At 35.5% G+C, this 9,936-nt stretch overlaps 1 non-coding gene across 1 annotated transcript; it reads left to right on the forward strand.

Annotated features, from left to right (window-relative positions):
- Positions 1-5,557: 5,557 nt before the first annotated feature.
- LOC122097151 lies at positions 5,558-5,664 on the forward strand. Its single transcript, XR_006145482.1, has one exon. It is a non-coding gene; the product is annotated as a U6 spliceosomal RNA (small nuclear RNA).
- Positions 5,665-9,936: the final 4,272 nt, after the last annotated feature.

A 9,936-nucleotide genomic window follows, 5' to 3' on the forward strand; every position in this document is an offset into this window, starting at 1 on the left:
TTAAGTTTTGTTTGTGAAAATACCATACAGAGGCGTTACAATTACAGGGACAATGTAATAAGTACATTTCTTATAAAGCATTGTTACCTCCTCCTTTCTATCCCTTTATCATCCCTTTCCATCTCCCCTTCCCGACCCTCTCTCCCATCTTGAGCCAAAGTTGTAAATTTCATTTTTCTACATAACATTTTGTACATCTCATCGTTGTACTGGGTCCACCTGTATCCCTATTTAAACAACTTAGTTTTTTCCTTCCCCTCCACAAATTATAACAACATCAAATACAGTGAAAAATAAGTTAAGTTTTTTTTGTTTTTATATTGTAGTAGGAGCATCTATACAATGCTGAAAATTTGAATTACACAAAATATGCAACATGGGTAGGCACTGGTGGCTCAAAGGTTGAATGCTGAATAGATCTATCATATTTCTTAGATTTGTCTTGGATGGTTGTATGTTCTTTTTCTATAAAATCTACGCTGTCTTCTATCCTCAGGATTCAATTTTCTGCGTGGTCTATTCTACTATCCAGATTTTCTACTTTTTTTTTTCTTTTACTTGTAGTTGGTCGGCTTTTATGGCTTCAAATTCTTTGTTTTAGATCTTGTATGAAATTCTTTACTTCCTTAATTTGATGTTCAGTGTTTATTCTCAAATCACGTAGTTGATTGGTTATGGTTTCCTTGGACTTTCATTCCTTCTGTTGGGATCCATTCAGCATTCCCTTTGTGGACTCCCTGACTTCTTTCAGCTCTCTGTTTACGGATTCCATGAATGTCTCTAGTGATCTTTGTGTATTTTCATCCCGCTCTCTCAATTCTTGTATTACTCTTTGATTAGCTTCCTCACGTTCATGCAGTTCCTGTAGTTCTCTTTGACTGATCACAGCTTGCTCACACAATTCCTTTATTTCTCTTTGAGTGTTCTCAAGTTGCACATGCAATTCCTTTATCTATCTTTGAGTAGCTTCCTCACGCCTTGAGCTTCCTGTTTTGATCTTTCGTTTGCCTCATCTCTCTCCCTCTCATGGTCACACAGAGTCCTTTGCAGGTTTTCAATCTTTTTACCATGTTTACCATTAGTGTTTATAGAGCTTTGGGGGAGCTCTCCTCTGGATTATTCATTATCTGTTCTCTCCACTGATTATCATGAGTTGGAGTTGAGATACCCGGACGTGCCATTTTTCTTGTGTTTTTTCCAGCTTATTCTGCCCATTTGGGATGAAAGTAACACCAGTTTGTGCTAGAAAACTACCTTAAGGCAAGCATCAACACAGTCTATATTTGCATAGTCAAAAGCCTGAGATAAAATCTAGTTCAACAGATATATTTTTCAACATCAAACAACTATGTATTAATAGTCTATGAACCACAAAGAAGAATTTGGCAAACCAGAAGTTATTAGTTTTAGCGAGAGATGTGGGTATAAATAAGAATAGAAGGATGTGGAAAGGTAGAGGGAGAGCTAACTTACTCCTAATGTCAAAGCAGAAAATAGGTTGGATAGAATGATAGTAGAGACTGGGGAAAAAAGAAAGAGAAAAAAAGACAAGAAAAAATTGTAAAACAAAAATTAAAAATTAAAAAATGAAACACTTAAATTATGCAAATTAAAAACGTAATATTCAGAGAAGGACTGGAATAGGATAAGAGATCGGAAGGGATAGAAAGGAGACGTGAAAAATTAAAAAAATTAAAATGCTTAAAATTTTATATAGGTATATAGAGGTAGTACGGCTATTAAGGAATTTAAGTCTAAGAGGTTTTGAATTCAGTAATAAATTTCTGGATTAAGTATGTATACAATGGGGGATAAGGTCTAATAATCGACTACAGGTATATCTGATAATGAGCAGAAAAGCGATTAAATCATGCAAAGAAGAAGGAAAGAGAAGAAAAAGTGAAAAGAATGAGACAGAAAAGAAAAAAGGATTAAAAGATCAGTAGAGCTAAACAAAAATGGAAAAAAAGCACACACACAAACATGTACCCCTAAAATAAAAATTATAAGAGGAAGAAAAAAAAGTTAATAGAAAACAATTTTTTAAAGTTAAAAATTAAAAATGTTAAAAAAATTTTAATAAAAGGTAACAAAAAAGAGTTATTTGCTTTTTGGGGGTGAGATGGGAAGGTCCTCATCTCCCTTGTGTCCATAACCAGTCTCTTGTTGGAGTCTCTGGTCTGCTTGTGGTGTTTGATTTTCCTGTAGCTTGGTTGTTTTCTTAAGTCAGTTTGTTTGAGGAGGCAGAAAAATGCTTTGATTTACCCAGGATTTTGTCATCCTCTTCCCAGGTTAGTTCAATGGGAGGGAGATCTCCTTTGAGTATCCCAAAACAGGGTGATGGCTGTTTCTTCTAGTTTAGAGATGCTGTAATGGGGCTAGGTTCTTGGTAGAGTTGAGGCCTTTCAGTAAACAGTAGCTTTTCCCTGAGGGGCTAGCTTCTGAAGCAGTCACAGAGCCCAGCCAGGAGCCATTCTCAGGGTTTATTGTTACTGAATTTCAATTGATTGTCTAGGCTGCTGTAGGGAGAGGCAGCCCCTTGCTCTGTTTACCCAGTGAAGAAATCCACTCCTGGGGCTGGCGCAGGCAAGTGCTGGGTGAATTTTCCCTGCATAGAGCTGAGCCTGGCAGGTCAGGTTAGGTTCCTGTGACCTGCTAAATTACTTTTTGTTTTCATCCAAAGACTGAGTTGAGCTAGCTGCTCAGCTAGGCCTTTGCCAGTATCAGAGATGGAGATCTCCGGTAGTGGGCAGGGAGGGGTGGCCTTCCCTTCTCTGCTCCCTGAGAAGGAGTGAGGAAATCATGCTTCTACTCACACAGGAGTCTGGTTCCTGGGTGATCTCTGGTCTGCGATCTGAAGGATGAAGATGTCTGCTCCTTGTCAGTTCTTGCTGGTGTTGAGTAGAATCCTCTCACCTGCTGCATCTGGCTCCTTTGTCGTAGACTCTCTGTGTTGCAGGTATGGCGCCTACAGTCGCAACTGCCCCCGCCACAGCTGCAACCACAGCTGCTGGCAAGTGCTCAGATTTGTCTCCTTGCCCGGTTTTTCCCTCTCTGGCCTAACTCTCTCTACTGTGCTGGCACACTTGGTGTGATTCTCCAGCTTAGGACTTTTCACTGGAGCACTAAAGCTGTTTTCTATGTGAGAGCTTGTTTAGCTTCCAGCTTCTCCTTCGATATCTTCCCTGAAGCATAAATTTAAATTTTAAATGATAAATTATTTTGAAATCGTTTCACTCGGGCACAGGTATGGATAGATAAGTGATGTGGGCAGAATCAGAATTATTCAGAAGGTTGTAAATGGATGCTTACCTAGTTTTCTCTCGGCTGGATCATAAAATACAGACTGTCCTAATTGGAAAAAGTTAGCCTTCCGAGGTTTTCTGCATATAAACACTCCATCAACATTTTATTAGAGGATTATTCAAGATTAGCTATATGTTGATTGATAATGACTGATCATGACAGAAAGTTGAGAGAAAACCATCTACATTTCAGTGAGGTTCTGATTTGTGCTTCACAAACAGTTATGAAAGCTCTACATGAGAATTCTAGCAGCTGCATTTTAAAAAGTCCTTGGGTTGTTACACTTTCTGATATTGTCTCAATTCAAGTACTTCTCCTTGGAGTTCTATACTATTCAATGATGCTGGATTAGCTCCTTGTTACAATTTGCAAACTGGTCTTTTTGATGAAATTTGTGCTTTTTGAAATTGCTCTCCAATTCCGTCCTCAAACTGCATACAAAATTTATCTGAAAAAATTTGTATCTGTTGATTGTGCATAAATATACTTTTAGTTTTCATTACAAATATAGAATGTAATAAAAATTCTCACAGCAATTATACTGCACTAGCTGGTGGGCAGATTCTAATGTAAATAATATACTGTGTTCATGTAGAGATTTAGAGTATCCAAAGTAATAAGCCTGTGGTCCTAAAACCAATACCTTACTTATATTGAGTGACAAATACAACTTCATATAAGTACAGAAGTTTTCCTTGTATGTTTTAATATATATTTTTATTATAAATACTGTACAGAGGGGTTACAGTTACATGAGTAAGGTAATGAGTACATTTCTTATTGAGCATTGTTACCCTCCCCTTTGTTTTTCCCCTACCATCCCTTCCCTTCACACCTCCCCACCTCCCCCATTCACCCATCCTCTTGTAATGTGTCTTGTATATTTCATTGTTACAATGGGTCAACCAGTAACCTTTCCTTATATCATAAATGAAAAAATGCTGGCTTGATTTATGCTGATTCTACTTGTGTAGACACCTCTAAAATCACTGGCCAAATCCAAGAGCACATACATGAAATGCCATCATTTTTTTTTTGTCAGTTGGTATAATTGTGTTCTACACATTTATTGACAGGTTACAAATTATTCTCAAACTTTAAAACATTAAAAATACTTTCTTTTTTTCTTATTTTCTTGGCCAGGAAATCAGCAAGACCTCAGTCAGCATTTCTCACATAGGAATTTTCACATGGGTCAGTTAAATATATATGTAGAGTCCAATTTTTTGAGGACTCACTCATCTGCCTACAAATTCATGCTGGTTGTTGGAAAAAGAGCTCAAGTAAGGATGCCATTTAAAACCTTATAACTTTACTCTTTACCAGGGTATTCTCCTGCTAGATTGGTGGTTGAAAGTGTCTACAAGACTAAGCAATCCTTGAGGAGCAGGGAGACACCATATGACATACTTACTGAGGTTTCCAAGTGACTTGCTATCACTTGTACTGCATTTTGTAAGTCAAATCTCTCTAAAACTACCAGTTTTAAGAGATCAGAGGAGTGGTAAATGAACTCTTAGAGACAAATACATCTTCAACATATATTGTTTCTAGTATTCAGTTTAAGGCATATTCAACAACTGGTGAAACTTGTGTTGGCTGTAATTATGTGTCTTTCTCCATGTGTGCATGTATACGTGTGTATATGTATGTGTGTGAATAGTAACATACATGCGTACATTATGGCTTATATCATCATTTATTCCTTGCTATCAAATAAAGTAAGGAATCCCTAAAGTTTTAACAGAAACTGTATAGTTAAAGTCTTAACTCTTCACTCTGCTTCTTTACACAAAGACTTTGCAACTTCTCATTAATAAAGGTTCCATAAACTCTGAAATGTACATACTTAGTACTTAATGTCTGTTACCATAAATCTTAAATACTTTATAGAAAAGTTTTATACCTGCCAAACGGTCCTATTTTGGGCATATATAAGCAAAATCCCAAAATTAAGCATATTTAAAACCTTAAAACTTTTAACAAACCTAAACACTTGCTGCAATGTTCATTTTGACAGGTGCCTTGTATAGAATAATTGAATTCCTCCCCCTACACATCTCTTGGACTACAAATATCTGGAATTATTTTGTTTTTGGCATGTCTATCTTGATTTTATTCCTAAATGTGTGCTTATGTAAGAAATATATGATTCTAAAATTTCACAACAATTCTTTTGAACTTAATTTTGTTGAATTGTCTAGTTTAATAAAATCAATAAAAATTATACTTTATATAAAAAAAATGTTCTGTGCTCAATTTAGCATCACATACACTAACATTGGAATAATACAGAGAAGATTAGCATGCCCCCTGTGCAAGTATGTCATGAAAATTTGTGTAGTATTCCATATTTTTACAACAACAGATGCTGAAAGGTGTGTGGTCACAAGGGAATCGTACTGCATTCTTGGTGGGAGTGTAAACTTGTTCAAATACTTTGGAAAGCAGTATGGAGGTTCCTCAAAAGACTCTACATAAAACTCCCATATGACACAGTAATCCCACTTTTGGGGATTTACCCAAATGATCATAAACAAGACCATACTAAAACTACCAGCACAACTATGTTGATTGCAACATTATTTATGATAGCTAAGATATGAATCCAAACCAAATGCCCCCATTAGATGAATGGATCAAGAAAATACGGTATATTTACACAATGGAATTCTATGCCTCCATCAGAAAGAATGACATCGCCCAATTTGTTAGGAAATGGAAAGACTTGGAAAAAAATTTATTGACTGAAGTAAGCCAAGTCCAAAGAAACATAGGTCCCATGATTTCCCTTAATTTCAATAACAAATGTACGTCTGGGATAAGCAGAAAAGTTCAAAAGATATGTGCATATACTCAGATAAGATGATGTTAAAGAAATTGAACCCCAAGTAGGGACACAAGTGTTTTTTTGTTTCTTGCTATTGTTTCTAATGTACTTATAATGTGCAATGTCATTTTTTTGTTTCTTTGTATGTTTCTCTCCACGCTATAACCCCTGCTTTTTCTGTATTTGAAGTTGGTGCACTTACATCTTGTATGTATGCTTCTCTAATTTGGGGAGGGGAAGGGAAAAAATACTCCAATAGGGATACAAGTTGACCCATTGTAACAATGAGATGCACAAGACACTATGTTGAAAAATGAACTTTACAATTTAGGCGGAGGAAGGAAGGGGGAGGGGAGTGTACTTGTGGAGGTGGGAGGGAAGGGATTGTATGGGAAATATAAAGGAGGAGGTAACAATGCTTGTTAGGAAATGTACTAGTTTCCTTGTTCTTGTAAATGTGACCCCTGTGCACAGTATTATTACAATAAAAAACATATAAAAATGTTCTGAGATGGAAGAGTTTATTTCCTGTATTTTACCCATATTATATCGTTAACAAAGAAATTAATGCAAAACACTGATATGACGGTAATTTGAATAAATGTGTGTGTGTGTGAGTAAGGCAGCGCTCAAGGAAACACGCGCGTGCATGTGAACACACGCCATGCATGTATATTGGCGTGCTCAGAGTTTAAAATCAGGGCTTCAAGGTCTTGCTAGGCCTTTCCTATCTAGATTGGTGAGCTACTATATAAGCTACATCTCAATTCCTGGCTCTTTGCTAGTTCATTAAACATTTTGAAAAATAATTTCATGAAGTTTTTTTTTTGGCCCTGATTGGCTCCCAAGTGTTATCCACAGAAATCAGACTCCAGAGCAAATATTCAGAGTAGATAGGATTATAGCTGTGACCAGCCAGCACAAGGCTTTTAGAACAATTTTTAAAAATAAAAGAAAATTTACTTCATGGGGGCCTGTTTTATCATCTCCTAATTTGAAAGCCTTTTGAAGTGAGTATATGTCAGTTTGGGGATTGTTAAAAGATAGTAAGTGATGATATTTAAAAGTTTTAGTACTTTTTAAAAATGAAACTGGAACTGTGTGACAGAAGAAATTTGGCTGTCTTCGGACCTCAATTTGTAAGCTCAGCTCTGTGTATGATAACCCAATGTCACCAACACATTCTGTGTTGAAGACAAAATGTGATAGAAAACAATCACCAAGGGCAATATTTGCTATGCTATTATTTCTTGGACAAAATGAATATTGAATTGAGAGTGTAAGAGAATGGAGAGATTTTACCCACCTTTTTGGTATTGCTGAAAGACTTTTGGAAACTTTGACTCATTTCCTTCCTCACTGTGTGTGTCTTTGGGCCATGCACTTAGTGTCTTTAACTACAATTTTTCCCAACACTGCAATGGTAATAACATTAGCATTATAGCGAATGTTATCTTAAGAATTAAGAGAATAAGACTTGTGAAACACTTAACATAAACCTATGAATGAGCTTTGATTTTAGCCAGCATTCTTTTTTAAATACCAAATAGAATATGATAAGTAATACAAAAACCATTACATGTAGTGTGAGCAACCAGAAGTAATATCTATTGACCATGCTCTGCTTCCAAGGAAGCCAGCTGGATAACTTCTCATGCTGTAAATCAAACTGGTTATCTTATGTCGTGATAGTGTAAAAGTATCAGGGACAGAACGATGAAGAAATGTTGTAGACAGAGGTGAAATCCATATGAAAATGTGCAAATCTGATAGAACATAAAAGTATCTGAGCAGTATATTGTGTTTTACATCATTTAAGTTACATCGCAAAGATAAGGAAGACCTGGAAGAATAAATTGTCTTTTTGATATTCTATCATAGGTCCTTAGAGGCATCAACACTTTCCTCATTCTTGTAGAGGCATCATCAGATGAGGGGAAATATATTTTTTGTTTGCTTCCTTCCATTTATTCTTCAGTTTGAAATCTGAACTACATGAAACTGAAAGAAACCAAGTGAAATTAGTCGTGCAGCCTTTGGAAAGAACAAAGTAAAATAAATAAATTATATATAGTCTTGTAAAAGGTCTAACTAAATTGAGTTATATAGTCTCAAGCCTCAACAGAAAATGATTTAAGCAATATCATGTTATTAAAAAAATTTTAAATGTTAAAAGCTGCTTAATTTTTTCCTTTCTACTACCTTGAATTTATTATTGATTTGCTATAGAGAGATTAAAGATGAGATTAACAAGAAACTTGATTAAAAATGGACAAAAATTCTGAATAGACATGTTTTCCAAAAAGCCCTGAAAAAGCCCTGAAAATCTCCTGTGGATTTACAAATTTGTATTTAATAAAACGTCTATGTTGCCTGAATGCTTTGTGAGCAGAAGTCATTAGAGAAATGCAATTCAAAATTACTATAATACTACTTTGTAACTATTATAACTCTTATCAAAAATATCCAAGGACCCAGGTGTGGTGGTAAAGGCTGGTAATTCCAAGTGATTGGAGGTTGGAGAAAAAGGATTTGAGTCTAAGGCCAGTCTTGGGTACTGCACACAGTAAAAACCTACCCTTTAAAAAAACTCAAAAGGTAATAATGTTGGCTGGCGACACTGTGGAGAAAAGGAAATTTTCTATACTCTTAGTCAAAATACAGGTTAGTGTTCTCATTGTAGAAAGTAGTATGCAGTTTTCTAAAGAAATCCTGGGCTGGGAAGGTGGCTCAGTGGTAGAGCGCTTGCCTTGCATGCTTGAGGCCCTGGGTTCGATTCCTCAGCACCACATAAGCAAAAAGGAAAAAGCCGGAAGTGGCGCTGTGGCTCAAGTGGTAGAGCGCTAGCCTTGGGCTGAAGAGCTGAGGGAAAGCGCCCAGGCCCAGAGTTCAGGCCCCACTACCGGACTCCCCCCCCCCCCAAAAAAAAAAAGAAATCCTAAGTTGAAATATCATCTGACCCACCAATCATGTGAATATTTCTCTCTGGGTAACTCATAAATATATCTGTAGTTCATTGTTATTCACATTATTCACAACAGCCAAGATATAAATCGAAGTCCAGTGTTTAACTACAAACTAATAAAGCAACTGTGGTACATGCACAAATATCTTTTTCTGTTGAAACCAAAGTAAATTTTTTTATTATTTTCCTGTCTCTATGTGATTAACCTCCAAATAAGAAATCCAGATATATGATTTAATTTAGCCAATACTATTTATTCAGTATAAGGACCTTCTACTCTCTACATTCTTCACACTAAGATCACTAAATATGATGAGTCTGAAATAATTAGTCTCTTTTTGACCTATGTTAATATTCTTTACAATGTGAGTGAAATGTTTAAAAAGTATCATTTGTTTTAGCTTAATTTCTCTGAAGAGACCATAAATGATATTATCAAAGCTTAAAAATGATTTTATTTAAAATTTAGAATTCAGGAAATGGTTTAGATCATTCTGGTTACTGTAGCCCTCACTACAACCTCATGAGAAAATTTATATTGATGAAGCAAAAATCTGAGGTTAGACATTTATGAATAAAAAAATCATGTCATTCTGAATATGTAGAGCTAATAACAAACATAGAAAATTTAGCTTTTAAATACCTGAATATGCTAGTACATTTAATTGCAGGGTAAGTACTTATTCTGAAAAGAGATAAAATTGCACTTATTTTGAAATGTAAACCTAAGTATTTATTTCAATAAAGACAATGTTTAAAATATCACTCATTCAAGAAACAAGATGTATAGTTAGTTGTTTTTCATGCCAATTATGTTCTCTAAACTTACTACAAA

This window comes from Dipodomys spectabilis, unplaced genomic scaffold (genome assembly GCF_019054845.1).
Source record: "Dipodomys spectabilis isolate Male_0828 unplaced genomic scaffold, ASM1905484v1 ptg000415l, whole genome shotgun sequence".
NCBI classification, from domain to species: domain Eukaryota; kingdom Metazoa; phylum Chordata; class Mammalia; order Rodentia; family Heteromyidae; genus Dipodomys; species Dipodomys spectabilis.